This window comes from Cryptomeria japonica, chromosome 7, assembly GCF_030272615.1.
Source record: "Cryptomeria japonica chromosome 7, Sugi_1.0, whole genome shotgun sequence".
In the NCBI taxonomy this organism is placed as follows: Eukaryota; Viridiplantae; Streptophyta; class Pinopsida; order Cupressales; family Cupressaceae; genus Cryptomeria; species Cryptomeria japonica.
In genome coordinates, this window is record NC_081411.1 from 168922376 (window position 1) to 168941027 (window position 18652).

The 18652-nt window shown below is 31.7% G+C and overlaps 1 long non-coding RNA gene across 1 annotated transcript; it reads left to right on the forward strand.

The window, feature by feature from the left end:
* Positions 1-1980: 1980 nt before the first annotated feature.
* LOC131068781 (uncharacterized) lies at positions 1981-3722 on the forward strand. The gene is made up of 2 exons (XR_009358506.1): positions 1981-2428; positions 2532-3722. It is a non-coding gene; the product is annotated as an uncharacterized LOC131068781 (long non-coding RNA).
* Positions 3723-18652: the final 14930 nt, after the last annotated feature.

Consider the following 18652-nt stretch of genomic DNA (forward strand, 5'->3'; position numbering starts at 1 on the left):
TTAAAGATAAAATGCCTAGGTAATGCTTTCTTTCTTATGGCTGAATAGCCATGATTGCTTGTACCTAAATGAGTTGACTTTGATTTATAACTAAAGGATACTTCATTTACAAAGTTAAGTTAAAATTTGCATATTAATGCAACTTGGTGCATTAGTACGATAGTATTCATAATCTAATTTATATCTTATTTGCAAACTTGAATCATATAACATAAAATGATATAATACAATGAGATATAATATTAAATAGATCATTATTAATTTTTTGTGCATGCTAGTTATTATCCTTAGTCAATCCCCTTTATTCAGCTTAAGGACTAGAACAAGTTGAAGACACACTAAGAAACAATGTAACATGCATATTGTATTCTACTTGTGCAACTTTTGATGTCATCCAACTATGATCTACAATGATGTTCAATATATATGGCTAAGATTCAAACTTGAAACTCGATGTGTTAAAATGATTATGGTATGTTCTTTTATGCAATACTTAATCATGTAAAATCAAATATTTTCTTATGAATTTGGTAAATAATTCATAATGGATAGGGTGTTAGACCCATACTAAATTTGAATGTAAAAGTTTAGAAACTAGTGTACTTATATTTTTTTTAAATATACGTAAACATCACATAATTGTCTTGCATGTTTATTAGTTGTAAAGAAGGACATGGAGCTGAATAATGATGCACTATTTCACTCTCATTAAAGATGTAAGAGTTTCATATACTTAGAGACAAGTGACAATGATTTTATTTTTTTCATAGTAATAAAATAATACTTATAGAAAAACTGAAACATGCATTCATTTACTGGCATCTACATGTCAAATTTATTTAGAATCAATTTTTTGTTTACAGATATTTCTATACCATTGTAGATCTCTTGACATAATAAAATCAACATTGTTTTAAATATGCACTTAATTCAAAGCCACACCTACAAATTCGACTCAAGACAAGACACAAATAATCTACAAATTAAATATGTCACTACAACCAGCATTCGGTGTGAAAAAATAGATCCGTAATATCTTTCTGGTCATTGAAAAAATATGTTCTTGCATGAATCGTCCCTTCCCAAACTGACCTCCTACAACTAAACTATCGGATACAATGATGGTGGTTACAGTAAAAACAGAGACGCATAAACAAAGCTGGTCATGCAGAAAAGATGTTACGTACAGCCAGCACTTGGTGTGAGAAGATTTTTAAATATCTTCTGCCCTTACGCATGAACCAGTGAATATATTCTTATCTATTTTTAGCAGCCATGTGAATGAGGTTATATTTGTAGAACCGTATTCACTGCATTGCTGCATGAATCTGCGCCACTGAAAGAAGATGATACTTTTCGATATTTTACAATTTTTGGACTGTTTTACTCTAGTCTGTATATCTCTATTTATATCATAATGAGATTGCTGGAAGGTTTATAAGACAGTTTGGTTGAAGCTTCACGACAATGTAGGGGAGATTTGTTGAAGTTTGATAAGGTTGTGCCATCTTAGACACTAAATTAGTGTGAAGTTGGTTTTTGTGTGGGTTCTAGTGGAAAATGGTGTGTTCACTGAGACTGTGAGAGGGTAAAACTTGAGGTATTTTAAATATTAGCTTATGATCTGTTATGTAATGAAGAATTTTCTTGGATCATTTTAGTTTTTTGTTTTCTAAATGTTTAGTTTGATTCAGATTCAGGTTGACTTGAAAATGATATGCTGATCAGGTTTGTGGATAGGGAAAACATTTATTTTCTTTGCTTGGCAAATGATATGATTGAGGCGGTTGAGGAAGATAAATATCAACTTTGGAGTGAAGGCTTGTTCAATTGCCTACAAGATCAGAAATATTACACAGAAGGGTGTTTAAGAGAATTTTTTAGATAATTTTTGAGTAAATTGTCTAAACTTGAGACAAAAAATCTTTTGTATTGTCTTAAGTATTGTTTTTAAGCAAGTGTCTCAAATTATTGTCTTAAAAAAATATCTTTATAAAGATAATATGAAACAGAAGTATTTTTGTCTCTTTACAGACAATTTCACTTTTGTCTGTTTCAACACATTAGTTGGGATTAAAGATATATTGTGCCTACAAATTTTTCTGATGGAGACAATATGTCTTTAATCCCAGCTATTGTATCGAAACAGACAAAAGTGAAATTGTCTCTAAAGAGACAAAAATGTTTCTGTTCCATATTAGCTTTATAAAGACAATTTTTTAAGCAATAACTTGAGACATATGCTTAAAGACAATACTTAAGACAATACACAAGTTTTTGGATCTCAAGTTAAAATAGCTTACTAAAAAATTGTCTCAAAAATTATCTTAAACCTCCTCTATGTAGTCATGAGTGCTATGTAGTCATGAGTGCACATTCAGGTGGCGGCAAACCCTTAGGGCATCGACCAAAGGGAAGATCAAAAGAGGTTAATCCTTATCAGGATCTTGTCATTTCAGCCTTGTTCACTCCAATTCCCTCGACTGTCTACTGCTTCCCTACATTATCATGTTTACTGCTCTCTTTAGCAGGTTTAGATTTGTGTTAGCGGCACAAACAGGAGGTGCTGCCAAAAGTGAAGGGGGAAGACGACATCTCCAAGTGATGATAGACCAACTAGGCACTGGTTTCACACTCCTTTATCCCTTTTATTTCACTACCGCTCTGAACTAGATTTTCTTTTCTTTGGCTATGAGATAGCATGTAAATTTCTTCTCATTTATGCCCTATATCTTGTAGAATTTTTACTCTCTATATTTCAGTATATTATCATTGTAATGAGCCGATTTAAATAATTTTCTAATAAAGAATTGGGCATGTAGGGCTATGGTAATGGGTATAATCATCATATAATCACATAAGCACTAATGAGAAAGTCATAAATATTGTTCATTCCCAGTAGCTGGTCTACCTCTTGGTGTCGAATTCTTACACGTTACACGATGGAACAGATATACTTTTCAGGTAAGTTTTCTATCTTTTGATTCAATGTGTAAGCCAGAACCACAAATACTACCAATGCCATCAATCTCAGGGAAGGATGGCCCTGCCTTCTTCAAGAAATTTAACATCATTTCAGTTTTTATAGCCATATTTATTGATGTAACGATAAGTCCATACAATTCTAATTACTATTGTTTGACTGGTATGGTGGCTTTGCATGATAACTATGGAGGATGGACCTTTTATTGGAATTGATAAGTCCTAAGATAAACAACACTTCATCAAGAGTAAAAAGGGGCTATATTCTGCTTTTCAGGAAGCTTCAAAAAGTTGCATATTTTGACTCTGGTCGTGCGCAATTGGGTGATTAATAGAATATGTAGAAAGGCTCTAAATGTCAGATTTTGTTAATCTATTTTGAGCTCTTTGCTAGGATGTAAAAAAGCTTCTGAATGTCAGGATCAAGAGGCTCAGCTGGGATTTGATTTCCCAATGCTTGGTAGTGCAAAAATGAAAAATCTTCTTGGAGGTTTCTTTATCAATTACTAAACTGTACCTCTAGTTTAGAAGTCTTCCTTTATAAATCGACTATTTCTCACCATTGATTTTAATGCATTCAAGGCTAAAACTTAAATCTAGACAAATACCACCTAGTTCTCCAACCAACAAGCTATCTGCTACACATTTTTTCTATCCAAAATTGAGGATTTGATGTTGTAATTGTTATTGGGAATATTGTAATACAGATCTCATTAATATAGAAGATCTAGTTATTTGAATTACCTTTGCCTAAATAGTTTAATGGCTTTTATTGAGATGCGTGTTTGTATGCCTCAAATGCTCTTGTGTGTTTCCTATTAGTGCCATATAATACATTCATTGTGAAGTGACCTATATGGAATTCTTCTTGTCTGAACTAGGTAATGAATGTGATGGGGTTGCTTGTACTTCGGGTTGCTTGTACTTCTAGTTAAGTTATCTATCCATTTCTTCCTTTTTGATCTGTGGTAATTTACAGTTCAGTTCGACCTGAATCCTCCATAGAAAAGTTACTAGTCAACTCTGATGAGAAACTTGGTTTTAAATGTCTCTCAAAAAAATCTATCTTAATCAAGTTTTAGATCATAATAGAAAATATTGAGGGAAGAAAGACATGAAAGATTTTTATAAATCACAAGGAAGGTCTATGAGTGACATCCTTTTGGTCTTAGGTAACTCATAGATCTCTTAACTGCCATTGAGGCATTGACCAAATTATTGATTTTGCTTTGGGATCTAACAATTTGATGGCAAGTCATATGAGTCTTCTCAACTTCAAAATCTTATTTACTAGAATTATCAACAACATTAATAATTAACATGTGATAGTAATCACCAATGGAGATTCCAAAGTGCATTATACATAAAAAAATCACAACACCAAGTGCATGCAATAAGAGCTATGAACCAAGGACTGAAGAATCAACCAAACTAGATGCATAACAACAATCACAACAGAGAAATGAAATATTTGTATACAATACGAAGGGGGCATGCATAAAATACATTGTAGACAATCTCCAAAATAAACTAGTGTGTTTTAACATTAGAGCTACTTAAGTTCAATGTTTTGGGTGAGCTACCTCAGTTATCTTCAGGGAAATGATATCTATTAGTTTTAATAACTTTGCAATGGTATATTAATAATCTTTATACATCATATGATTCCTTTCGTTATATTGTTTATTTCACAAGTGACTTTGAATGTGTGTAATCTGAAGAAAGATTAGAAAACATAAAAACTACAACATCAACTTTAGGCCCCCAATCTGCAAAGAAAACACTGCTAAATGTTTATCGAAGGAAGAAACCTAATGTATTAAGTGCAAACATTACTTGCAAAAGGTGAAATTTCTAAAAATGTATGAAATATCAAATCAATAGTACAAATTCAAAGTATATTACCAAAACCAACTTATGTGTAAATAAAGAAATTTTTCTTACCTCTTTTTACTTGATTGAAGCCAGTGAATCCTATAATGCGTGAATTTCAATTCTCATTAATGTTATCTTTATTTTTAATTAGGATAATGTTAATTTTACAATTCTATTTAACAAAATTTTAATTTTGTATATTTTAAATTTTATGTTATATTTTAATGAATAATAGTTTATTATGTGGAAAGATATAATTATAATAGTAGTAGTGTACATTGTAATAACATAAATATGTAAAAACAAATTAACAATTATTTTATTTTTAAATAATTTTCTTTATTGCAAGATATATATTTTATTGTATTTATTTTTTTATTTTTTTTAACATAATTTTAAATAACTTTTAATTTTTACATTGAAGATAAACAACAACTCGTGAAGAGTAGAAAGGGGCTATATTCTCCTTTTTAGGGAGCTTCAAAAAGTTGCATGTTTTGACTCTGGTCATGACCGATTAAGTGATTACTAGAATATGTGCATTGCTATAAATGTCAGATTTTGTTCATCTCTTTTCAGCTCTTTGCTAGGATATGAAGAAGCTTCTAAATGCCAGAATTTTATCATTTTTCCCCACAAGAGGCTCAGCTGGGGTTCATCTCTTTTTGGCTCTTTGATTGGTACTTTCTTCTCCAGTCGTCTGTTGCCCTCTTCATCACTTACATATGTCTGCAAACAGGACAAGTTTTGAAATATAAATTTATGTGAAAACAAAATAGAAGTTTTGCTACAATAACAATAGGGTAATATCCAGAGCAAGGCATTGTTCTGTGGAGTGTCTATGAAATTTAAAAAGCAACAGCTCTGTTTTGTAGAACAGACTTATATGTTTTAATATGTTTAAATATATTTGAATATATGAATATTTGCAGCAAGTTTCTCTTATCTCTATTTTTTTCTATGCCTCATCCCTTCACTCTTTATCAATTACTGTATTGTACCTCTAGTTTAGAAGTTTTCCTTTATAAAATGACTATTTCCCACCATTGATTTTAATGCATTCAAGGCTGAAAAACTTAAGTCTAGACAAATACCATCTGCTTCTCTAGCCAACAAGCTGTCTGCTACACATTTTTTCTATTTATGAAGTTTTTCTAGCCTTTGTCTTTTATTCTAAACAGTTGCGTATGGCTGGACCTTGAGCTTCTCTTGTTATAACATTTTAATTTGATATGTCATGGCAATCAGAATAAATTTAGAAATAACTCTATTTAAGACTTGCAAATAGAAACATCAATACATTCTACAAGCAAATCAAGTTCTTGTCTGAGTTTGCAGTTTGTATGGGCTTTGTTCAATTAAATTTATGTGAGAAATCAAACAATCACGTGTGATTTATTTAAATATATTATTTTAAATGATTGCAATTTTCAATATAGAGATTATGTTAGCAGTTATATGCAAAACGTTGGCTTCAGACTAAATGGAGTGAATGCTAATCTTGATGCATTTCACCATCAAGTGCAAATGATTTTTTGGTAGATTATATAGTATGTCGAATGGTTTATCTTGATGTATGTAGTTGTGATTTTGTGTCTGGATGAAGCAAAAAGGGTGTCTGTTCCATTGTTCAAAATGAAATACATAGATAATTTCTTCAATGGTAACTTTTTGTAGTTATATTTGAGCAGGGGTTGGCTTTTATGATTTCATTTTTCTTATACTACATCAGCAATACCCATGCAGGGGTTGGTTCAAGGCCCAATGTAGGGTTCCATACCTCTATTGATAGTGCTTGTCTTGCATAACATTTTTCATCTGATTATCCTGTAAACACTATACATCTTTCATATGGTAAAGACTAAAAAAAATAACAAGTGCATAAATTGCAAAGAAGAACAATAGCACATAATACATAGACTTACGTGGTAAAATCTAGTAAAAATATACCAGTAAAAACCACGAGCAAATTATCTTTCATATTGATTCTCAGGAATTATAGAGTTACAATAATCTTAAAAAATTGTACATCAAAACATGACTTTGAGCAACCTAAAACAACCAAGTTGTAGAGTCCTACTTGAAGGCGATGATGACTCAACCACTGCTAGATGGGAATCCATGATGACTCAACCACTACAAGCTAAGAGCCCAATTTGGACTTCACATTCCAACATTCTTCCTCTTGAAGTCAAATTTCAAACTCTGAATAATTCCTCTACTGAAAGATCATTGCCAATACCGCCTATCATCACATAATCTACAGACCAAGAGAAGTTCTACACCAAATGAACTTCTCTCTACTAATAAGTTTCATCATAACATCTACAAGGTTTACATTATTGTGAATCTTGGCCAAAGAGATTTGTCCTCGTTCCACCACTTCATGAACAAAGTGATATTGAATGTCAATATGCTTTGTTTCGGAATGGTATGTCGAGTTACATGCTAAATGTAAAACACTTTGACTGTCACAATGCAGTACCATGTTATCTTGCTTCACTTGCAATTCACCCAAAAGTCTATGAAGCCAGATTGCCTCCTTGCTATCTTGTGCTACTGTCATATATTATTCCTCAGTAATGGACAATGCCACCATTGTGTGCAACTTTCACACCCAACTAACACCACCTCCAACTAAGGAGAAATCATAACCTGTTGTAGACTTTCTCTTATCTCTGTGTCCACCAAAATTTGCATCCACATACCCATTAACTTGAAGAGTACTCCCAGTGTAACAAATAGTAGCATCTAAAATGTCTCTCAAGTATATGAGAATCCACTTCATAGTTGTTCAATGATCAATGTTAGGATTCGCCATGTACCTATTGACAACCTCTATTGCTTGTGCAATGTCTAGTCTGGTGCACACCATGGTGAACATAAGACTTCCTACTACTAATGAGTATGATACATGAGACATCTATGTCTTCTCTACTTCTATGCTAGAGCACTATTTATAAGAGAACTTAATATAAATAGGAAATGGAGTAATAACTAGTTGTGCATTCTACATATTCAAGTGCTGCAAAACTTTCTCCACATAAGTTTTTTGTGACAACCATAATTTCTAGTTATTTATGTCTCTATGTATCCTCATTCCAAGAATCTGATTTGCACTACCTAAGTCCTTCATCTCAAACTCCCTAGAAAGATGAGTTTTCAAATGAATGATTTTATACATGTTGGGACCTACTACCAACATATCATCAACATAGAGTAGTAGAATAATAAAACATCCATCATCATACCTTTGATCATAGGCACAATTATCAGCCTCACATCTACTAAAGCCCAAAGTCATCATGAAGGAATCGAACCACTTGTACCAACACCATGGTGCATGTTTCAAACCATTCAGTGATTTTCTCAACCTACAAACATGATTTTTTTTGCCTTTTTCCTTATAACCTTTTCGCTGCTACATATAAATCTCCTCAAAGAGATCACCATTCAAGAAGGTTGTTTTAAAATCTAACTGTTCTAACTCCAATTCAAGACTAGTAACAAGAGCTAAAACAACTCTAATTGTACTCAACTGCACAATAGGTGAAAAAATTCATCAAAATCAATACCCAATTTATGTGCATACCCCTTGGCCACCAACCAAGATTTATATCTCTCCAAATTATTTTTATATCCCTTCAACTTGAAGACCGACTTGCTCTGAATAGCTTTTCTCCCCATAGGTAATGGCACAAGCTCTCATGTCTTGTTCTTATGCAAATCTTCCATCTCCTCTTCCATATCAACTCTCCATTTGATTGCACATTCAGCTTCACAAGCCTCTTGAAATGATGAATATATTGATTGGTTATGAAATCATAGATCTATAATAGTAAGATGGTTCACAAGATAATTATTTTGATGAATTATCAAAGACTATGAACAATAAGAAAGCTAAAAAGGTGAAGTTTTATTGGAGTAGATTAATCTTACTACACTTTTGACGTAGTAATGAAAAATCAAACCCCTAGGATATGGGCAACATCTATGCAACTAACAAAAATATACTTCCCTTTTTGGCAATGCACTAGAGATGGCATATTTTTGTCAGATGTTTAGTGATTTCGTAGGCTATGGATCTCATGAGCCTCATTCTCATCTTGGGAGTTCAGATTATGCATGTAAATAAATATCCACAAAGGACAAGGACTAGCAAACTAAAACTGCAATATTACCATTTTTCATATCACCTAAAACCACTAAGCTCTTGATCCCAATTGACCTTTGTCATTACCATTTTAGTTTCTAGATTTGACCTCTCACTATTAGTCTTTATCTACATATTTACAATACAACTAAACCAAAAGAAACAATAAATATAGAACACCTCACTTTACATTCTACCCAAGACAATATGTAATTTGAATTTGGGCTTACCAAAGGAGTAATTCGGGGTTTCTAATTATAGAGGTCAAGTGGGAGTGAAAGTAGTGTTACATGGGTGACTAAACTTAGCATATTGTAAGAGGAAGTGAAAGAGACCTTAATGGAGCTTGCAAATGAAATTTAAATGCAAATGAGTGGGAATTTGATTTGGGCATACAATTTATGGGTCCCAAATTAAATTAAATGCAATTTTTGGTGTATGTACTTGTTGAATTTCAATTTCATGATTCATTGTTGCATGTGAAAATTTGAGGAAAACAAAGGGAAAAGAAGAAGGTCATGCTTGAAGGTGATATGATGTTGTAACTCACCATTTTTTAATATCAATATCAAATCATTGTTGCAGGTCAATATTAGACTAATATAGGATTGGGAAGGTGTATTATTAAGCCAACAAGGTCACCCTATTATATTGTAAGGTTGTATGAATTTATAATTACGAATCCTAAAGTTTTGTTTCATCAATTTGTTGTTAGAAGGAACAATATCAGTACATAAGATCATTTTCTTTTGTAGGAATCCATTTTTTAGGCCTTGGATTGCATTTATATCTAATTTTAATATGGAGGTTAGAAGCCAATAGACTTGGCTTATTATTTTGCAAACTTATTCCCAATTTTATTGACAATTTCTATGAGCTTGTGTATAGTTTTGGTGTTCAAATCCATCATATTTGTTGTTTTAGATTAGTTTTATTGACTATTTTGGAGTGTATTACATATGGTTATTGAGAGGGAAAATCAAATTGAAATGATGCATCAAGAAGCCAATAAGGTTGGCTCTTTGTTATGTAAACTGAAATTCAATCTCGATGGCAATTTCACAAGTTTTAGGTTCATAAATTTGTTGTCTAAATAAACTTAATTATTTGTTTACAAATTAGATTTGCATAAGTATTCAAGTACGTTTCAGGTTTTTTTTAGGGGTATGACAACCCCTTACATTTTGAGTGTGCAAAAAGATCTGTTGAAATGAGATAGGTTGGACTAGGATTGAACTCGTGGGTATTAAGGAAAATGTAGGCAAGAGAATCCCCACATGCTAGTGATAAAAGTGACAAAGGTGAAGCATAAGTAGTAGTTGTGAATGGCCATTTGTTGAAGGTATTGTCAAAAATGGGAAAGATACCGAAAATTGATGTTACTACATATAGTGAGAACTTGAATCTTGAAGAACTAGTCAATTAGATCAATGACATGAAATAATATTTTGAATTTGAGGAAGAAGAAGATACTGATAGAGTGGGATCTACAAAAACATGATTGAAGGGTCATGCTTTATTTTGGTGGAAAGAGGTGCAACTAGAAAGAGGAAGGAGAGGTAAGGAGAAAATTACTAAGTGGGATAGAATAATGGGTAAGATAAAAAGATAATTCTGATAAACTTATAAGGCATTAAGAGGGGGGGTGAATCAATGCAAGCAAAAACAATATGAATCTAATCACCACCTTAAACAACTTAAAACTGAACAAGCATAAGATGAATATCACCACATAAGCTAATGCCCAATAAAACAAATTCCATATAACACAAGAGATTTATACATGGAAACCCAAAAGGGAAAAACCACAGTGGGAGTTAGTACCCACAAGATTCACTATCTACAGAATAGAAATCTTGATCAGTTAAGGTCTTACAAATATGCCCTGCTAGGAGTACACCCGGTTAGGAGTCAGCCGGTTCACGGATTTAATATGATGAGACCTATTATGAGCTTTGACTTGTTAGGATCAACCTTGCAAGAGGATTTAAGACTATGATATAGAGCTACCCTGGTAGGGGATTTACAAATTAAGGCATGTTAGGACTTGCCCGGTTAGGGGATTTTACTGCTGCAAACTATTAGGAAAACAACAGTCAAATGATCTTCATGTAACACCTCTATGTCTGATAAGATCCACTTCAAATTGTCAAAAATTCAACAACACATCAATATAGAGCTACACAATCAAATTTGCATCCTTCACTAATGATCTCACACTCTTACATACACACACCGACTTGATACCTCATTACACTTTTTATAGACATTTCTTAGTCGGCTACAACCTTGGAACAATTTCCTAGGTTCAATGAATCTAGACACTCTTACATTACACGCCTTACTTATGTCTGCCACTAAAATAAGAAATAAAAGACAAGACAAAACCCATACCGATATACTGATTTAAGTGTCTTTATCACTACCGGTTAAGTGTTCATCAGAATGCTTGCTCTATACATCAAACCTCGCTTGTCCGGTTGAATCTGCCAATGTGGTCATGAACATAGCTCCAAATACCTATCTCCATCATTGCTTTAAAACTGCATCATCCAACTCTTCATGAATCACTTGTATTGGTTGCTGGAATGCAACTTTGTCTCTATTTACCAGTTGAAGTCCTAATTACCGGTTCTTTGTTAAACTGTCTTTTGTACTAGTTATACCTTACTGGTTGGCTTCCAATACTTAGATGACTACAAAAACATTATTTCCATCAATAACAACACAAACCTTAGTCATCAAATATGAATCTCAATCTCTTCATCACATTCACCAATCAATCATTTACCGGTTCAGTTAAATGCCAACAAATTCATCCCAATGAATTTTGAGTTAGATTTGCTCAATAAAATGCGAGGTTCAAAACAAGGAAATAAAATATTGAATGACTCTATAGAGGAGTTTCATATGATCTTGATTAAAACAGGACATTTTGAAGCTACTAAGGAGAAGGTTTCAAGATACATCAATAGTTTGAGGCCAATCATACAAGAAGAGATGGATTTGGTGGGAGTATACACAATGGAGGATGCATATCAATTTTCCTTAAAATTAAGGAAAGAATGAACAAAAGGTATGAAAGTAAGGAAAGATAATAATATCGTGATAAAAAGGAAAGATCATATAAAGATCAAAATGAGAATTCAAATGAAGAATATAAAAATAAAAAATATGAAGACCAACACAGTAGTAAAAATTAGAGATATGATGATTCATGCAATCCTAGAGATCAAAATTCAAGAGGTAGAGGAAGATCATATAGAGGTTTTGGAAGAGAAAACTTTAAAGGAACCTATTTAAGTGTGGGGAAGATAGTTGCAGAGAATATGACTACCTTCATGATGAAGAAATACTAATAAGGAGATTAGAATATTAGAATTGAGTAGCAAACGTCAATGAAGACGAAGCACACTCATCAAAATCAGAGGAGACTAAAAATGGAGAAGTGCTAGTCACCAAGAGAATTTTGTTGAATGAACCAGTTCAAACAAAGAAACCGATTAGAACAACAATATCTTTTCTAAAGAGATGATGAGCAAATTGTAGCTAGAGAGGAGAAAACACAAAATCCTTATAGGATATCTTGCCTACAAGATGACAAGAAAGTCTTAGTCAGTGAACAAATCTTGGTGTGATATTATGCTTATGAATGTTTGGCATGTTGTTTTAGGGAGGCCTTGACAATTTGATAGGAGGGAAGTGCACGGTGAGTATACCAATAAAACTTCATTATGAAGAACAAAATCAAATGCAATTTGAATCTATTGCAAGGAGTAATGGAAAGGTATGCAACAATTCAAGGGGTTGTTTAGTAGATGACATAGGTGGTATTAAGAAAGAACATGTTTAATTTGCTAAAATGAACCAAGAAGAAGTTGATAAGGATGGTTTATCAATGCATATTGTAGGAGTTGAAAGAGAATGTGAAGAGTTGATATCAAGTGGAACAAAAGATGGAGCAAAAGGTAAGGTTAAATAAGATTTTAATATTTTATTTGATGAGAATAAGAGTGGAGGGATAGATAAAAATAACAATAGTAGATAAATTTGATAAAACTAAATTTGAATGCCATGGTGTGGAGGTAAATGAAGGGTTTTTTTATGGGTCTTTGTTTGAGAATAGTAGAGATGAAGGCCCCTTAATAAGAGATCTTGATTCCTTGTTAGGAAATTTGAAATTTGAGGCTTTTAATTGTTGTGCTAATGCTATTTTGAATGAAGGAAATCATAAAGCATCAATGATATGTCTTCTATGAGGAATTGAAACATTGGTATTCATGGAGGAAATGTGGATGGAGAGGGAAAATCTGAAACAATAAAAGTGATAATAGAAGACCTTTATTATAATGAAAGCGAAGGTACAAATTTACTTGTTTTCTCTACAATTGATGGAGTGTACTAGTGGGAAGTCAAAACTGAAAATTTTGATTTCATGAATGAGAGAAGAGGAGTAAGAATGAAGGGGAGTAATCTTATGAGGATGCAAAAAGTGAATAATAGCAAAATACCATTAGAAAAAGAAAAGAAGTGGATCCAAGACAAGCATAAGGTCTAAAAATATTTCTCAGTTTAACTCAAGAAACATTTTATTTCTACTATAGGTTTTTGATGTGGGAGCATCCTATTACAATAGCAATCTTGCATCACCAAAAAGATTTACATTTTGTGCTTAATCATATTTTTGGCTTTAGGTGAGTTTTTGGTATTTAATAAGGCAAATAGATTAGAAAATATTTTGGTATGGATTCTATTAGGCCATTGGTTATTATTTGGTGTAATTGAGTGACATATTAAAATTGGCAAAACTCAAAATTTGACTAGGTGGGTGTTGTGAGCTTGTGGACCCCTCCTAAACCTTAAATGGAGCCTAAATTTTATTCAAATCCAAATTATTGGTAATTTAATGATATTTTAATCATCTAGAATTTAATAATTTGGGCTTACCAAAGTGGTTGTTCTAGGTTTCTAAGTTTAGAGGTCAAGTGGGAGTGAAGGTGGTGTTACATGGGTGATTAGACTTAACATATTGTATGAGAAAGTGTAAGCGACCTTAATGGAGCTTCCAAATGAAATTGAAATACAATTGAGTGGGAATTTTATTTGGGTGTGTTCACTTTTTGGGTTCCCAAATGAAATTAAATATAGGTGTTGGTATATACTTGTTGAATTTCAATTTCATGATTCATTGTTGTATGTGCAATTTTGAGGAGAACAAAGGCAAAGGAAGAAGATCATGTTTGAAGGTTATATGTTGTTTTAATTAACTATGTTTTTTAGTTCTATATCATACCAATATCAAATTGGAAGGTGTATTGTGAAGCCAATAGGCTCACCTAGCTATATTGTAAGGTTTTTTGAAGTTTCACTGAGAAATCGTTAAGTTTTGTTTCATAAATTTGTTGTTAGAAGGAATAATATCAGTAGAAGATCAGTTGATGTTGTATCAATTCATTTTTATAGTCTTGGATCATATTTATATCTGAGTATAATGTGGATATGAGAAGACAATAGACTTGGCTCATTGTTTTGCAAACTTGTTCACACTTTAAATGATAATTTCTATGAGTTTGTTTGTGTAGTTATGGTGTTCAAATCCATCATATTTGTTGTTTTAGATCAGTATTATTGAGTGATTTGGAGTGTGTGTCAAATGGTTATTGAGAGGGAAAATAAGATTAAAATGATGTATTAAGAAGCCAACAGGCTTGGCTCTTTGTTATGTAAACTGGGTTTCAATCTCAATAGCAATTTCACAAGTTTCAGGTTCATAAATTTGGTGTGTAAATAAGAATTTTTTTTCTAATTAGAAATCAGATTTTCATAAGAATTCAAGTGTTTTCCAGGTACTGTTGAGGGGTAGGACAACCCCTTACATCATAATAACATTTAATATCAACTTATATTATTTTGTTCATAATTGATGGTATATGATAATTCTTATTATCAAATATCATTATATTGATGTAATATTATTACACTTTGAACAAATATGAAGAAGACATAAGATTGTGTAGGATTTGCACAAATGTTTTCCAATCTTAGAAATTATGAATATTTGAAATATTTTTGTGATACTAATAGCATTTCAACCATTGCAATATTTCAAAACAAACCAAAAGCAAGTCATGAGTTTTGTCAATGTTTGTAAGAATTAATGAGACTTCAAATAAACTACCTACATAACTTGTGAATTAACTATGGAGAAATATTATTCAATGGAATATAATTGTATGTAGATTATTTTTTATAACCTTGGCTTATGTCTATAATATGAAAATTTTGGAATTATTATACCTAAAGGGTGGCATACCTTTAGATGGATAACAAATTATTGGCCTAAGAGATCAATAAACAAATAATTCTCAGATGATCTAAATTTAAATAAAATCTTGAAACATGGTTGATACTTTAAGTAGTCTATTCTAACCATTTACATATTATTAAAATACATAAATCCATTCTAACCATTTATATATTATGACATTACATAAGCAATGTGTATTCATTTAATCCTCAAATGCTAAGTGGAAATGACTTGTTTCTCCTGCTTTTTGTTGCATTTTTAAATGAACTTTTTAGCATTGAGCAAGTCATTCTAAAGGAAATTATAGAAAATTTTTAGGAAAATTCTAGTTTGCAATTCAAGGTTGTGTATAGCAACATAGTTTTGTTGGCACTTTAAACATTATAGTTAGTTGCTATAACAGTTTTTGTTGTTAGATGATCAATTTTAAAATGGTTTGTTTTGGTATTGCATATTTAAAGGCATTTAGTTTGAATCAGTAAAATATCAAATTTAGTTCTATCTTTTCCTTTTAGCATTCACATATGGCCTCAAAGAAACGATGAAGACTTGTAGGTTGATAGAGTGGGTGTGTATAATATGAATGAAGCAAGCATATAGTTCCTTGGATTGCCTTCTAAAGCTGGAGGATTGATTCTATGATTATTCAATCTTTGTGTGATAAATGACTTAAAAAAGAGGTGTTTGAACATTTTACAAGCATGATGAAATTTTCTTGAAGTCATTTGTTGGATAGAATGCATCCAAGGAGAAAATGATAAAGAGTAGATTTAGGGGAATTGAACTCTATTTAAAGTTGTTGAAATTTGCATTCTAGGCATGAGTCTCCATTTGGAGATATGAGTGTTAGGAGAAAGAAAGCATTAGATATAATTTTGCAAATATAATTTTGAATTATACAATTGTTCATTGATCATGCTCTTTCTCAATCTGGAATAAAGGTGCAATCAAGTCCTAGATCAACATTGGAGTGATGCCATTTATAGGTATGTGTAAATTTGGTTTACACAAAATATTGATTTATGTATCTTCAGTTACAAGGATTTTATGATTACAAATATTTGGAGTCTTTTTTTTGGAGTAATGAAGAAATGGAGAAATTAGTTACTGTTGTTAAATTTGAAGGGTGTGATTTTCATACTCGGAAAATAAAACATAGTTACTTTCAATTGAAAAGGATTTATGGGACATTATGAGAGAAATTGTAAAAAGCTACAAAATGTAGATGATGTAACAAAATGGATGGCTAAAGATTGTAAGGCTGTGATATTAAATTGAAAAAGAGGCCAAATGGATTATTTTTCATTGTTTTCACTTGGACATTTGGAGAATATAATCTTTGGTTTTAGTGGAAGTAATATAGATCCAAAGATGGAGAATCTAATTGGTAAATTAGTTAGAGAAGAAATGAGGAGAAAATATAATGATGAAAGGCTTAAGGATTCTCATGGAAGTTATATAGCCAAAAGTAAGGGACCAAAAAATATCTCTAAAGTGAAATATTGGAGATATAAAATGAAAGAAAATGATAAGGAGAAAAAAAAAAAAAACATAAATCATGATTTTAAAAGGAAGTGTATCTATAAAATATGCTTCCTACATAAATATATGAGGATGAGTGTGCATAAAATAATTTGGATCATACAATTATAAAGAAAAAAAACAAAAAAACATAACATAATGATATAAGTTAAGAATATAATTTAAAATAGACGAAATTGTAAATAAATTGTTATTTGCAATCCCTTGGTTATCTATATATTTGTTTTCTATGTAGAGAATAATTTTGAAACTTTTACTAGAATAATATGACTAACAATATGTTAAGGTTGGAGACATCTATTTTGAATGTGCTAACATTGCTTTATGTCGTATTAATAACTTTGAATGTTTGAGGAATTCTTTAGTAGATTGTATCCATAAACTTGGGATTTTTAATTTTAGAGATAATTTTTTTGTTTTGAACTTTTCAAGTGTGGGTTATAGTATTATGTCCCTAAATTCTATTAGATAAGCACACACATGTACTTTATATCTCAGAAAATTAACAAAATTATGGAACTAATGAAATCGATAATCTCATTTTTTTTATTAGATATTTTGGTAAATTGTGATGTATTTTAATTATAAATAAAATAATGCAATAATTCTATATGATGAACATTTGTTATAGTGATACTTGGTTATTTGTTTGTAGTAATTGTCGATTTCAATTTCAGTATCTAATTATATTTTTGTTTTTTATATGTACAACATTTCATTCTCAAATAGACCAATGGAGATTTTTCCACATATTTGCATAATTATTGGAACATCTAAAAGTCATCACTCATGCTCTTTCAATACTATCAAATGGTATTAGAACCCAAGTTGAAAGGTCTTGTAGAATATCAAGACGATTACATTGAAATCCAAATTTATGTTTGCACATGCTAGGGAGGATAATAAATCTTATGTGATTATGAATAGAAGAAAGGTAACTATGTGATCATTTGTAATATATAGGCTATTGTAATTCCTAGATTCTTTTTGATGAGTCAAGTGATTTATGTATGTAGGTGTTAGAGTTATCTTTTATTAGCTAATAATTATTTATTTAATTATTAGTTTATTATGCTCTATACTTAAGCTAAACTTAGGAATCTTATAATTCTTTAGGCTTTTCACCTTTAGGATTTTAAGTATCTTTTTATAAGGATTCTCTCTTTGTAATTTCATAACAATTGTAATTATTGAATTGCATTCTTTTTGCACAATCAATATGACTCCTCTTTTCTGGATCTTTGAATTCTGGCCTCCATAGCTTTTTTGCTTCTCTCCTTCTATGACAGGTTTGCATGCAGGTAATCTTTGGAAGCTGTAGAGTTTATTTTTCCTCAACTCCTATATAGTATCAAAGCTCCAAAATTGCATGCCCATGTTCTCTTCTTGAGAGATTTTGAGCCTTGTTCTTCAAATCTGTGTATTTGAGGGTTTGTGCAATTGTTTTTTTTTTCATTTCTGGGGGTAGCTTATTTTTTGGTACATTTTGGTGCCAAAAGGACCACATGGTTGGATTCAGGTGACCGAGTCCATGAATTTTGATATAAAATTCAATATATTTTGCTAAAAGTGTACTTAGAGGCAAAAAAAATTAGTTTCAAGCCTGTACGACCCTCTGTATGGACGCAGGGCGATCTTTTTTATAAAAAAAAAATTTGGGTAGTTTCACAGCTTGCCCAGGCCGACCGAGTTAACATAGACCACCGGCAGTCACTTAACCATCGGGGCCACTTTGGCAGTTACTGCTAGTCTCCCAAGCGGTCACTACCCGATGGTTTTTTAAACCACCGGCT